The sequence below is a fragment of the Chenopodium quinoa genome, unplaced genomic scaffold (genome assembly GCF_001683475.1).
Source record: "Chenopodium quinoa cultivar QQ74 unplaced genomic scaffold, ASM168347v1, whole genome shotgun sequence".
NCBI lineage: Eukaryota > Viridiplantae > Streptophyta > Magnoliopsida > Caryophyllales > Amaranthaceae > Chenopodium > Chenopodium quinoa.
In genome coordinates, this window is record NW_018742798.1 from 4,538,760 (window position 1) to 4,553,690 (window position 14,931).

A 14,931-nucleotide genomic window follows, 5' to 3' on the forward strand; every position below is an offset into this window, starting at 1 on the left:
TTTTAAGAAAAGATAAGTTTGAAACCTTTCCATTCCACATCTCATATGGAGTCTTTTCTACAGCCTTTGACGGGCTTCTATTTAGTGTGTGTGCAGCTGTTTCTAGAGCATATACCCAAAAAGAAATCGGAAGATCAGCAAGACTCATCATTGATCAAACCATATCCAGTAAAGTTCGATTCCTCCTTTCATACACACCGTTTAACTGTGGCGTCCCTGGTGGAGTTAACTGTGAAATTATTCCACAATCCTTTAGATAATCATCGAATTCTTGGGTCAAATATTTGCCACCACGATCGGATCGTAATGCTTTTATTGTTTTACCAAGTTGATTTTGTACTTCATTTTGGAATTCTTTGAACTTTTCAAATGATTCCGACTTATGCTTCATTAAGTAGATATACCCATATCGACTTAAATCATCAGTAAAAATGATGAAGTAACTAAACCTACCTCTTGCCTTTGAACTCATAGGCCCACAAACATCTGAATGTATAAGTGCCAAGAGATCATTGGCTCTTTCACCCTTTCCAATAAAAGGTGACTTTGTCATTTTCCCCAACAAGCATGATTCACATACATCAAATGATTCATAATCGAATGATGTAAGGATTCCATCCTTTCGTAACTTTTGGATGCGCTTGTGGTTTATATGACCCATCCGGCAATGCCATAGATATGTTGGGTTTAAATCATTCGACTTTTGTTTCTTGCTATTTATGTTCTAGACTTGTACAGTTCTATCAAGTACATATAAACCATTAATCAATTTTGCACTAGCATAGAACATGTTATTGTAAGAAATGGAACAACATTTGTTCTTAATCTCAAAACAAAAACCTTCATTATCCAAAACAGAAATAGAAATAATATTCTTAGTAATTGACGGAACGAAATAACAATTATTAAGTTCTAAAATTAATCCAGACGGTAAATGTAGACTATAACTTCCGACGGCAAGTGCAGCAACTCTTGCTTCCGACGCGAAGGTCTACCTCGCCTTTTGCTAGTTTTCTACTTCTTTTTAGTCCTTGCACATCATTAACTATGTGAGAACCACAGCCGGTATCAAATATCCATGAAGAAGTAGAAGTCAAATTAACTTCTATAACATAAATACCTGAAGTGGAAGCACCTGACTTCTTGTCCTCCAAGTAATTGGGGCAATTTCTCTTCTAGTGACCTATCTTCTCACAGTAGAAACATTTGCTTTCCGCAGCAACTTTTGTCTTAGCGGTCTGCTTAGGCTTTTCAGAAACTTTGACAACTTGCTTGCCTTTGTTTTTCTTGCCTGCCCCCTTCTTTTTTAAACCCTTTCCCTTTTGAACCATTAAAACTTCTTTCTTTGGCTCTTTGGGAATGTTCCTTTCAGCATTGACAAGCATCCCATGCAATTGAGTCAAAGTCTTTTCAAACTCATTCATGTTGAAAGTCATCCTAAACTGATTAAAGTTGTCAGGCAATGAATGGAGAATGATATCAGTAGCCAACTGTTGGCTATAAGGGAATCCAAGACGTTCCATGCTTTCAAAAAGACCCATCATTTTGAAAGCATGTTGGCAAACAGATTCACCATTTTCCATCTTGCATTCCAAAATCTCCTTATTAATCTCATATCTCTTAATCCTGGCCTGTTTCTGAAACATGGCCTTAAGCTCTTGCATAATGGTGTAAGCATCTTTGGTCTCAAACCTCCTTTGGAGGTCCGGTTCCATAGCCGCCACCATCAAGCAAGTGATTAGAATAGACCTATCATTAGCCTGCCTAGCACGATGTTTATCAGCATCAGATGATTCATCAGTCACTACTAGAAGTGGGTTTTCTAAGACATCCTCTCTACCCTTTGAATTTAAAAGAAGTCTTAGGGTCCTTTCCCAATTGATAAAGTTTTCTCCGTTCAGCCTATCCTTCTCAAGGAAGGGACGGATGCTAAAAATCGAGTTGTTGTTGTTATTAGTCATGTTATCTACAGACAGAAAAAGGCAAAGTTCAATTTTATGTTTATAAAAGCACCTAAAACAATAGTTTCTAGGTTACTTAGCACTCTATTCAATTTTAATGTCCCAATTTGAATAAGAGATTCCAAGATCCTATCAATATGCAACGTTAAGCAGACGGAGGTCTTTTCTTAAAATTACATTTTCAAGGTAAGTAAACTCTTTACTAATTAAAACATTTGTAATTCTTGGTTAGACAAAAAAACATCTCATGCTTAACTGTCCCTTTGCTTCAAAATCCAAAACGCTTTTGATGATTTTGTTGAGGTTAACCAAATTAAGTGTGCAAAATTCGCAATTTCACCTCACCTCCCAAAATTAATAACAATACCCTGCGGAGGCATGACCTATTACTATTAATAAGGGTTAATAAGTACTTTATATTTGGAAAAGCAAATCTCAATATTTGCGGGACCTAAGTTTATTATGTCGTTATTAATTAGTGAACTCTAGCGCATTGATAACATACATACAATAAACTTATAAGCATTTTAAGAATAATCATAAAATGCAAAATTAAATATGAGCTAGTATGGCCCCTAATCCTAAGAACTAAGCCTGAATGGGCACCTCCTTGGACTCTTCATGGATCTCCATCCACCTTCATCATGGGCCTTCTCATCGGGCTCTTCTTTGGATTAATTAAGAATTTAAATACTTAAACTAATTCCTAATTAAATGAAATTACAAAAATACTTAACGATACGCAAATCTTATTTAAATTACAAAAATATATAACGATACGCAGATCGTATTTATAATTTAAATCTAGGGTCATACTAGTCATTTATAGCAATAATATATCATATATAAAAATGCCACATAATAATATCACATATTATACTTGTCAATAATTAAAATATAAGATATTCTTAATTATGGTAAGTGGATAAATCAATTAGTTAGGAAATCCTATAATATAAATCATATTTGATAAACTGAAATCCTAATCACCTAAAAGATATTATCCTAAAAATAAGCTAACCAACTAATTTTAATTAGATTAAAAAATCAAATTATGTAATTATCTTATAATCAAGTTAAAACAACCTTAATTGGAATTGCTCAATATCCCCTAAAAATTTAATATTATCAAAAATAAATAAAATCAGAATTTTTTTTTTTTTTTAAAACAAAAAACAAGACTGGGTGACTGAGCTTGCTGCCCAGCCACGTCAAAGCCGCTGCAGCAGCCAGGCCGGAGCCCAGCCACCGCAGCAGCGCTGGCTGGCGCACCTGGCAGCAGCCCAACACGCCAACCAGTCCGAGCAGAGCTGGAACCGTGCAACAATTGCACGTTCAGCTCTGCCCTTGCCCACACCGACCCCCTGCTGCCCCTCCGCCATTTCCGACCACCGGAGCAACCACCGTGGCCCACCAATCAATTCCAATCATATGGTTAGAGGCTATTTGAGAAATTAAATTCACAATTTAATCAATTCCAATCAATTAAAATTATATTTTAATAAGGTTATTTTAATCCATAATTTAATTCCTCCCCTTAATCGAATTAACATTAGCCTAATTCACACATCAAAATAATCATATTATTGTGACAAGTAAATTATATGCAAGGGGCTAACTGATACCACTGTAGGGTTTTAGGTACTCTAAGCGGAATTTCATGAATCTCATTCATACGCACCTAAACAGGATCTCATGCATATACAAATAAAGGATCACATAATAGTTTAGAATTAACCTTTGAAGCGTGAATCCTCTTAGTAATTTACTTCTCTACCGGAGATAAAGAGCCTCAATTGTAACTCCTCTATTTGGTCCACCGGATTGAATCAACACTCCACCAATGCTAGTTGGACGGGAAAAACTTTTCACCTTTCTTGGAGTTGAGAACCATTTTATAGAGAAAATATTGAGAGAAAAAACTTACGTTGTTTTTCAAAAAATGAATATTGTGTATTTTTATTATCCCTAACTAATTAATATATAATCATATTATTATTAATTAGGTTAGGGTTTTCTCTCCCCTTTCCCTTTTTGGCCGGTCACCCTAAGGCCCACTTTGGGCTTCGGGTTTCTTTATTGATCCAATCCTAATGTGTGACCTTGTAGGATCCGTTTAGGAGGGCTTCGGGTTTGATACTTACTAACCCAAAGTTCTATAGCATTCTCTAGCAAGACGAATAGACGATCCAAATAAACGAATTACTATCTCCATAATACGATCCATAATTATATTAAGTAATTGCACTAAAGTCGAGGACACATTTCCTTCAGGCTGATGGTTCAAGGGAAGGGGAAAGGGTTGGTGAGGGAGGGGGTTGGTGGTTCAAGGGAAGGGGAGGGGGTCCGGCGCTTCCAACACTGTGGTTAGGGACGGCTTGGTTTGCCAGAGCTGCAGGGCAGGGGTTGGGCTCAGGCGGCACTCGCGGCAGTTGGTGGGTGGTGGATGGTTTTTTAATTTTTTTTTTCTTTAAAAAAATATTCAACTTGTTTTTAAAAATTTATTTTATTTTTATTTTTTTAACCAATCGCAGGCCGCCACGTGTCATGTAACTTGTAATAACATGTTACATGACCGGTTGGGACTATTTTAAGCGGATTGGGTATAAAAGTGAGATTATTAAAAAAAATCCCAAATGTGGGATTATTTATCGTGAACGCTCAAAAGGTGGCATTATTCTCAGCAATTTTTCCAAAGAAAATTAATAACATAACTATTTTCTAAAATATTTCTCTATGTTATAAGCAAATTTAGAGCATAAAGTAATTCAGTGTGTTTTAAAGTATTTCAATATGTTCTAAGCAAAAGCAAATTTAGAACATAATTATGTTCTAACTGGTTCACTATGTTATAAGGAAATTTAGAACATAAAATAATTCACTATGTTCTAAAGTTTTCCCTCTATGTTCTAAAATTTACTCTTTATGTATGCTCTAGAGTAATTCCCTATGTTCTAAAGAAATTCACTATGTTCCAAACTATTATTTAACACTCTTAGCATGCTCTAAACTTTTATTTAGCATATATATTAAAGGAAAATGTATACATATCCCTTAGGGCTACATATAAGCATTAAATTTACACTTGACAATCGCAAAAAATTAAGAAATCATCAGAATATAAACACTAATTACACTTATTTGCTCGTGTTTTTGTCATAAATTCCTAACTTTATACAATTTCCAAGAGTATATTTAATGCTAATATATAGCCCTTAAGACTACATATAACATTACCCTATATTAAATTATATTGTTTTTGTATGTCTTTTGTGTATTTTGCAACATGTTCTAAAATATGATCATTTTTGTTTTATTGTTAATTTGTTTTGTTTAATTTTTTGTCTAAGCTTGCTTAATTAGCACTAGTCTTAAATTGGGATAGCCTTTGCCTTAAAGGACTACTAATGATAGTGTAGCAAATATAATTAACCCACCTAAATGCAAGTGTTCAATCATCAAATTACAAGAAAAATGGCGCTAAAAATAGTGTATAGAAGTGCTTAGGGATATAACTAAACAAAAAAAATTACTTTTGTGATAATTTCATATAGTTAGTAATTTTTTCTCTAATTCGAGAGGTTTGTATACATTATCCTATTAGCTCAACGGGCAAAGCACTGTGCAAATGCCAAAAAAAAAAAAAAAAAAAAAAAAAAAAGGGTTCGAACCCCATGTAGGTTTATTTGTGTAATATAAGTTTTTATTTACTCTACCACTTCAGCTAATAGATTTTTTTTTATTTTTTTTTTAACAAGAAGCAAAGATATTATTCATTAAATACTTGAAGCATCAAGATACACAACATTACTAGAAACTATGGGAACTTGCTCAATCCATACCGTCATCACACCATACTCTTTGCTAGTTTTAGCCACAAAATCAAAATGGGCTACCCCATTAGCAACATTTAAACAAAAATGAGAAAAAAATACACTAGAATAGAAGATCAGGTAAATAGATAAAGAGGAAGTCAACTTGAACCAGTGTGGCTGATGTGTCCATTTTATATAGTATTTTACCCCGTCCCTCGGTCATAATTAGTAGTGTTTTTGGCCCTTTAGGGCCACTTTTATTACTAATATGTTTTTTCTAGTGTTTTTGTGGTTTTGGTTAAGTTTTGCAGGGAATTGCACCTTTGGAGTATTTTCCCGGGATTTTTATGAAGCGACTACGAGCAATGGAGGAGCACGACCATTTTCGGAGCCCGAGGTAATCGGACCATGTATTCGAGACCCGAGAGGAAATATGGATTGGGCCGAGAAATCTAGCCCAAATCGAAGTCCAAACCTCCAAGATAAAGCCGGGCCCGATCGGGCAAGCTTTCGCCCGATCGGGCGAGCTGCGCGCATGCCAGCTGCCAAGGAGATGCGCGCCCAATCGGGTGAGCATAGGCTCGATCGGGCGCAGCACTGAAAGATAGGCGTAGAAAAAAAGGCGGGCCCGATCGGGCGCCCCCTTCGCCCGATCGGGCGCGTGTTTTGTTAGAGCCTGATTAAGCTTTGTTTAATTCGTGTTTTAGGGGAGATATTTATATTCGTTTTGTACGGATAATTAAGGACTTCTTTCTCTTAGACTTTCTCTCTCTACTTAGTTTTTCTCTCTCTAGAATTCTCTCTAAACTCTTGTACTTAATTCCTTCATTAATTCCAGATTTGTTTTTGGTACAATTTCTTCCCTTTCTAATTTCAGCTATTTTAATTGTTTTCTTGTTTATGTTTTTAATTGTTTATTTGATTGGATTAGTTATGATGATTAGTGAGTAGTTTAATTCTAGGGTTTATGGGGATCCATAATTAATATAAAGGGATAGTTTGTAATTATTGATTGTTGATATTGCATGATAATTTCTTATTGAATTGTTTTAATTCTTTGCAATTAGATTATGAATCGAGCAGATGTAATTTGGTTGTGAATGTTTAGCAGTATTGAATTGATGAATCGAGCAGATGTTGATTTAATATTAAAGGCTATTTTTTAATAGGAACTTAGGTCTAATAAATTGCGAAAGCCTGTTAGATCCATGTTGGTTAATAAATTGCGAGAGCCTGTTAATCATGTTATTGATGCATTGTTAATCATTAATTGCTCTGTTCTATCCCGGAATATTAATTATTGGTGAACCTGCGACCCTAGGTTTCCTTATTATTGATTCTTTTCTCCGTAAACTCATCCTTCGTAGTATAGAATTCATATTTAAAATATTGGTTACTTAGATAATTTAGATTATAACAATTAATTAGAATTAAAAAGACTTGTTTCCCTGTGGAGTTCGACCCTACTTCCCTATCTACTGTAGTTAGTGATTTAGGTAATTTATTTTTGATTAGGGGATACAACTTTACCCTGTCAAAATTTGGCGCCGCTGCCGGGGAAACGATTTTATTTTTATTTTCTAATTATATTTTTGTAGTCTAGATTATCCCCCCTTTTGCCTCAGAGAACATTAGTTCTTTGAGGCAAATATCATATTTGTCTTTAGTTCTTTGTTTATGCCCAGGTGTTCTAGATCAGGTGACATCCCTTTTGATCCTGAGATCGAACGTTCTTTTCATAGGCAAAGGAGACTCTACAAACAAATTCTGGCGGGTTCTGAGGAGGACAACGATCGAAGAGATCCTCCCACTGATTCTAGTGATACAGATATTCCTTCAGATTCAGAATCAGAGATGACGGCCCAGAAGAAACTCAGTGATTATTCGCAACCGAAGCTCACAGATTTCCCGCACCTTACTCCTACTCCGGCTCTAGATGGAGTTCAATTTGAGATCAAGCCCCAATTTATCACTTTGATAGAGAGGAAGCAGTTCAGCGAAGCTAAGGGTGAAGATCCTAATCTTCACATCGCAGATTTCTGCCAATATTGTAATACTATTAGACAAGCCGGGGTTACGCAGGACCAAATCAGGGAGATTCTTTTTCCCTTTTCTTTATGTGGCAAAGCAAAATTATGGTTTAATGGTTTGAATAGAACTGCACTTGGTATTACTGACTGGGAAACTCTTGCTTTGAACTTTTATAATAAATATTATCCTGCAGAGAGAACATCGGTGCTAAGAAGTGCTATTCAGAACTTCGCTCAAGAGGCCGACGAAACACTATATGAGGCTTGGGAGAGGTTCAAGGATCTACAGAGAGAGTGCCCCCACCACAATCTAGCACAATGGAAATTGATCCAAGCATTCTATAATGGACTTGGAAATTCTTCCAGATCAGTTCTAGATTCGGCAGCTAGTGGGAGGTTTATGAATTTAAATGTGGATGATGCAGGACAGGTTATCGAAGACATGGAAATACACAATTCCCAATATGGGAATCCGAGGGGGTTTGCAAATAAGGGGAAACATAATGTCGATTCTGTATCCTTTTTGCAAGCTCAATTAACTTCTATTTGTCAAAAATTAGATAATCTTACTACTACTCCTAACTCTGTAGCTAATGTTTCTGTTGTTGCTAACCATGAAGCTTTTTGTGAAAATTGTGGAATTGTAGGTCATTGGGAGCAAGATTGTAGGAGCTCTATGGAATAGGTTAATGCCTTTTAAACCTATAGGCAAAATAACCCCTATTCCAATTCCTACAATGCCGGTTATAAAAATCATCCTTACCTTTCATACCGGAGTACCAATGTACAAAACCCTCCACCTCCACAACAACCACAATAGCAACCCCCACCACAGCAAGAATATTATCATCCTAATGCCGGCCAGAAAAGCCAAGTATCACCCTCATCATCTTCCGACCCTGCCATGACAAAAATTAGAGCGATGCTATCTAATATGCAAAAGCACATAGAGAGTAGGGATGCGCAAATTGATTCTATCCTAGCCCACAACAAAATCATGGACAATCAAATTGCACAACTTTCATCTACCCTACAATCCCGTCAGCAGGGAGCTCTACCGTCACAGCCTATCCATCCTACAGATCATGCTAATGCAATCACTCTAAGGAGTGGTTCCCATTATGATGGACCTCCTATGCCACAGGAAGATGGACCAGTTTCTAATCTAGATTCCTCTATATCAAACGGTAATCCTGCTAGCCCTATAGGGCTACAAAAAGATACTAACCCTACTAATATTTCTGTGCAGGGTAAATTGCAGGATAAGGGAGGAGTTGTGCAGAGCCCAGTTATCAAGCTTCCATTCCCTAATAGATAACTGAAGAGTAAGCTTGATAAACAATTCGGTAAGTTTTTAGAGGTTGTGAAAAACCTGCAGGTAACAGTCGCTTTCACTGATTTAATCACTCAAATACCTGCTTATGCCAAATTCATGAAAGACATTCTGACTAGGAAAAGGGCCTTTAATGAAGTAGAAATTGTAGCTTTCACAGAGGAGTGTAGTGCTTATTTGCAAAATAAATCACCTCTTAAATTAAAGGATCCCGGTAGTTTTTCTATCCCTTGTCACATTGGGAATGTTTTTATTGATAAAGCTTTATGTGATCTGGGTGCTAGTGTCAGTGTCATGCCATCATCTATATGTGCTAAATTAAATATGGGGGAATTAAAAATTACTAATATAACTTTGCAAATGGCAGATCGTTCGGTAAAATATCCCTTAGGTATTTTAGAGGACGTACCTGTCAGAGTTGGTAAATTTTTCATTCCAGTTTATTTTGTTGTTTTAGATATGGAAGAGGACACACAAATACCCATTGTATTAGGTAGGCCCTTCCTCCACACTGCAGGAGCTATTATTGATGTGAAAAATGGTAAACTAACCCTTTCTGTAGGTGACGATAATGTTACCTTTAATTTAGGGAAGGTTTTGAAAGGGCCTATGTTGGAGGAAAATTGTTGTTATATTGATACAATTGATATAATGGACAATATTTGTGTTGGTAGCTTGCCACAGGTTCTTGCTAAGGATCCCTTGGAGGAAGTTCTCTGCGGGAATTTATCTAGCGATAATGCAAGCATTTGGGGTAATGAGGTACAAAATATTGAAAAAGCTCTTTCCTTAGAAGAGTTAAGCCCCAAGGAGACAATGAAGGTAGTAAATTTAGTTCAGGAATCAAAACCTGCAGAGGTCAAGAAACCTGAGCTAAAACCTCTCCCTTCTCATTTAAAATATGTTTTTTCTAGATGAGCAGGAACTACACCCCGTGATCATCAGTACTGCACTCACTGACCTACAATCTTCCCAACTTCTAGGGGTTCTCAAAACCCATAAGAAGGCTATAGGGTACAGTGTTGATGATCTTAAGGGTATTATCCCTGATTTTTGTATGCACAGGATTCATCTAGAGGAAAATTATAAGCCCTGCATTCAACCCCAACGAAGATTAAATCCAAACATGCAGGAAGTAGTCAAGAAAGAGGTGATGAAATTACTCGATGCAGGTATCATCTATCCTATTTCTGACTCCAAGTGGGTAAGTCTTGTACAGGCAGTACCGAAGAAGGGTGGGATGACTGTGATAACCAATGATAAAAATGAATTAATTCCCACCAGAACTGTAACAAGGTGGCGTATGTGCATAGACTATCGTAGACTTAATATCTCCACTAAAAAGGATCATTTCCCTCTCCCCTTTATTGATCAAATGCTTGAGAGGTTAGCTAATCACAAATTCTTTTGCTATTTAGACGGGTATTCGGGATTTTTCCAAATTCCGATTCACCCTGAAGATCAAGAAAAGACCACCTTTACATGCCCTTATGGCACTTTTGCATATCGTAGAATGCCCTTTGGTTTATGTAATGCACCTGCTACCTTTCAACGTTGCATGATGAGCATTTTTTCTGATTTCATAGAGTCTATTATGGAGGTATTTATGGATGATTTTAGCGTATATGGTTCTTCTTTTGATTCATGTTTAATTAATCTCGCTAAAATTTTGAAAAGATGTGAGGAGTGCAACTTAGTGCTTAATTGGGATAAATGTCACTTTATGGTGACAGAGGGAGTAGTCCTTGGTCATATTATATCTGATAAGGGCATACAGTTAGACAAAGCTAAAATATCAGTGATTGAGCAATTACCTCCCCCAGTTAATGTCAAGGGAGTTAGAAGCTTCTTGGGTCATGCAGGGTTTTATCGCCGCTTTATCAAAGATTTTTCTAAAATTGCTAAACCACTGACACAGCTTTTGCTCAAGGATGCCCCATTTATTTTTACTGACGAGTGTCTTGAGGCTTTTCACAGGATTAAGCAGGCTTTGATATCGGCACCCATCATATGTGCTCCCGATTAGAACCTCCCTTTCGAGATCATGTGTGATGCAAGTGACTTTGCACTAGGAGCCGTGCTCGGACAGAGGAAGGATAAGGTTTTGTATGCTATTTATTATGCTAGCAAAAACCTTAGATGAAGCCCAAGTCAACTATGCCACCACTGAAAAGGAGTTTCTTGTTGTTATATATGCTTTAGAGAAATTTAGATCATATCTAGTTGGTTCTAAAGTTATTGTTTTTACTGATCATGCAGCATTAAAATATTTGATAGCCAAGGCTACTCCGTTGGGTCCTCTTGCTCCAAGATTTCAACATTGAAATAAAAGATAAAAAAGGAGCAGAGAACGTAGTGGCAGACCACTTGTCACGTATCAGGTATGATGAGGGTAAGGATTCTTTACCTATAGATGATTCTTTCCCTGACGATAACCTGTATGCAGCTGTAGAGCATCACCCTTGGTACGCTGATTTTTCTAATTATATAGTGGGTGGTACTCTACCTCCTGACTTGTCCTACCAACAGAAAAAGAAATTCCTCTATGATGTTAAACATTATTTTTGGGATGACCCTTTTTTGTTTCGCGAGTGTGCAGATGGATTATTTCGCATGTGTGTTCCCGAATGGGAGGTTCACGGCGTCCTTACCAGTTGTCATACTTCACCCTATGGTGGACATCATGGCCCCACTAAAACGGTGGCCAAGATCAATGAGTCAGGCTTCTTTTGGCCTACTATGTTTAAAGACGCTAACACTTTTGTGCAGGCTTGTGATTCTTGCCAGAGGACTGGCAACATTTCGCGGAGGCATGAGATGCCCCAAACTGGCATCCTAGAAGTTGAAATATTTGATGTTTGGGGTATCGATTATATGGGGCCGTTCCCATCTTCCAATGGGAATTGTTACATACTTGTCACCGTCGATTATGTGTCCAAGTGGGTTGAAGCCATAGCTTCACCAACGAATGATTCCGAGGTAGTCATTAAGATCTTCAAGAAGATCATATTTCCCAGGTTTGGTGTTCCACGAGCTATTATTAGTGATGGGGGTACCACTTCCATGAAAGATAATTGGATAACCTCCTCAAGAAGTATGGCGTATATCACAGAACAGGGCTTAGTTACCACCCTCAAACTAGTGGTCAAGTTGAGGTCTCTAATAGGGAAATCAAGGCGATCCTAGAAAAGGTAGTAGCCAAGTCAAGAAAAGATTAGAGCATGAAGCTTGATGACACACTTTGGGCATACCGAGCTGCATTTAAAACACCGATCGGTACTTCACCTTATAGATTGGTTTATGGTAAGGCATGTCATCTTCCCGTAGAATTGGAGTACAAAGCTTTTTGGGCAATCAAAGAGCTTAATATGGATTCTAAAGTCGCGGGTAAGAAGAGACTCCTTCAACTCAATGAGTTGGATGAGTTTAGATTGTCGGCATATGATAGTGCGCGGATCTACAAGGAGAAGACCAAGAAGTAGCACGACAAGAGGATCCTACCAAGAGAGTTTGCACCGGACGATAAGGTTCTTCTCTTTAATTCTAGATTGAAGATTTTCCCAGGAAAGTTGAAGTCTAGGTGGTCCGGTCCCTTCACTGTCACAAAGGTAAACAAATTTGGTTCGGTAGAGTTGGTGAATGATAAAGGTGAAGAATTCAAGGTGAATGGCCAAAGGTTGAAAGTGTATCATGAAGGTGGTACCATTAGAGATGTGGAGGAGACTCTCCTAACTCCACCTCCAACATGAGTTTCAAGGTGGTGAGAAGGTTGTGCGGGACCTAGATAAACCAGCGCTTTGCGGGAGGCAACCCGTATTTCATGCTTTATAGGCTAGTTTTTCCTTTTCCTTATTTTTCCTTTTTTTTTATTTTTATTGTTTTTTTTTAGAGAGGCGAGGGGAGTGATATTTCACCGGTTTTAAGTGTTGTTGTACAGGTATGAATTTCACAGGGTATAAAGACTTAGAGAAATTTTGAAGAAGAAACGAAATCGGAGGAAAAAGGCTCTCTCGGGCCCGATCGGGCGCGCTAGTGAGCCAGAACGGGCGAAATTGCCCGATCGGGCGTGTAAGTGAACTAAGAATCGAAGCAAATTTCGCCCGATCAGGCGAAACAGCCCGATCGGGCGCGCAAGCTAAGTGGATTCCAGGGTTATTTTTTCCCGATTGGGCGAAGCTTGCCCGATCGGGCAAAATTTTTGGAAAATCGAGTAAAAGAAAAAGAAATGTCGGGCGGAGCTCGCCCGATCGGGCGCGCAGCTTGAATTTTGGAGAATCACACCTTCGCCCGATCGGGCGAGGCTCGCCTGATCGGGCGCGCCATCAGGACGACACCCCCTTTATTTTCTTTTCTCTTCTTTCTTCCCTCATTTCCTCCTTATTTCTTCTTCTTCATTCACTTTCTCTCTCTACAACCTCCATTTTCAAACCTTAAACTTTCACTTCAATCTAAGATCTTCTCCAATTCCTCCATCCAAAATCAAAATTTTTTACATATTTCATCTTCCCTCACCTTTCTCTACACTCTATCCTAATTTTCCCCAATTTTTTTCTCAAATTTTCTCAAACCCTAAGAGAGAGAAACCTCAAATTTTCTACTATTTTCAACGACAATGGCCTCCAAGCGTTCAAGAAATCAAAGGGGTGAGAGCTCTAGTGCGGCACAACCAACAATCAACCCGGACCTTCAAATTCCGGGATGGGAGGAAGTTGTAATCGTTTCGGAGGAGCAACGGGTTCGGATGATCAACCTCATCGATCGTCAGGTAATTTCTACCCGTTTCATACATCATCCTACTTTAGCTAGGTTAGGTCTTGACAAATATGTAGAAAAATTGTTTAAGGGCATAGGCATGAGTGGTTTTTTTCAAATGTGCCACGATACTTATGATTATTTAACATTGGAATTTATATCAAGTTTTAATGTTATCAAAATGAATGCACTTATCACTCACGTCCAATTTCGATTGTTAAACAATAATGTGAGATTAACTTTAAAGGAATTTGGTAAATTGTTTGACTTGGAATTGGACAAGCCTATTGAACCTTCTCAAGACCACACCGCCGTGGTCTACAAGAGGTTAACAGGGGAGGATTTGGTGAACCTCCAACATGCCAAAGGGACGTGGATTCAACATCCCGTCCCCAAACTTTGGCAAAGATTTGCCGGCCTCACTATTTTTGGGAGGCATGAACCGGCAAATGTTCGGAGGGATGAATTGGAATTGTTGGCTTCGTATATAATTCCTAATGCTGAAAAATTAAATTTACCCCATAGGATAGCCAACCATTTTCAAAGGGCGGCCAATGCGGCCGAAGCTAGTAGGTCTAGAGCGCCTATTTACTTTGGGGGATTAGTGACCCATATAGCTAGGAAGCATTTAGGTTGGAACCCCGATGGCCATAGAAAAGTTGTGGGATCGAACCTAATGGACCTACCTTATTTTGGGAGTTTGAATTGGGTACAACCGGTGGGGAGTGATACTTGGTGGATTGTCCACCGACAATCGGGTAGGAGAGACCAAGCATTTACCTTACCCAACCCCGCCTTGACCAAATTTGAGAGGGGGAAGCCCTCTTATACCTTCGAGTTAGATGGTCAAGGTGAGGTTCAACCACCTCACCCCTCACCACAACCTCACCAATCCCCCATTCACCATTCACCTCACTACACACCACCCCCACCTTTCACCTACGACATGCCTACAATTCCTACTTCCTCGGTCGACTATAATGTCGACCCAAATGCCCCATATGACTTTTCGTCTTTTAGGAGCCAACTAGACCGTATTG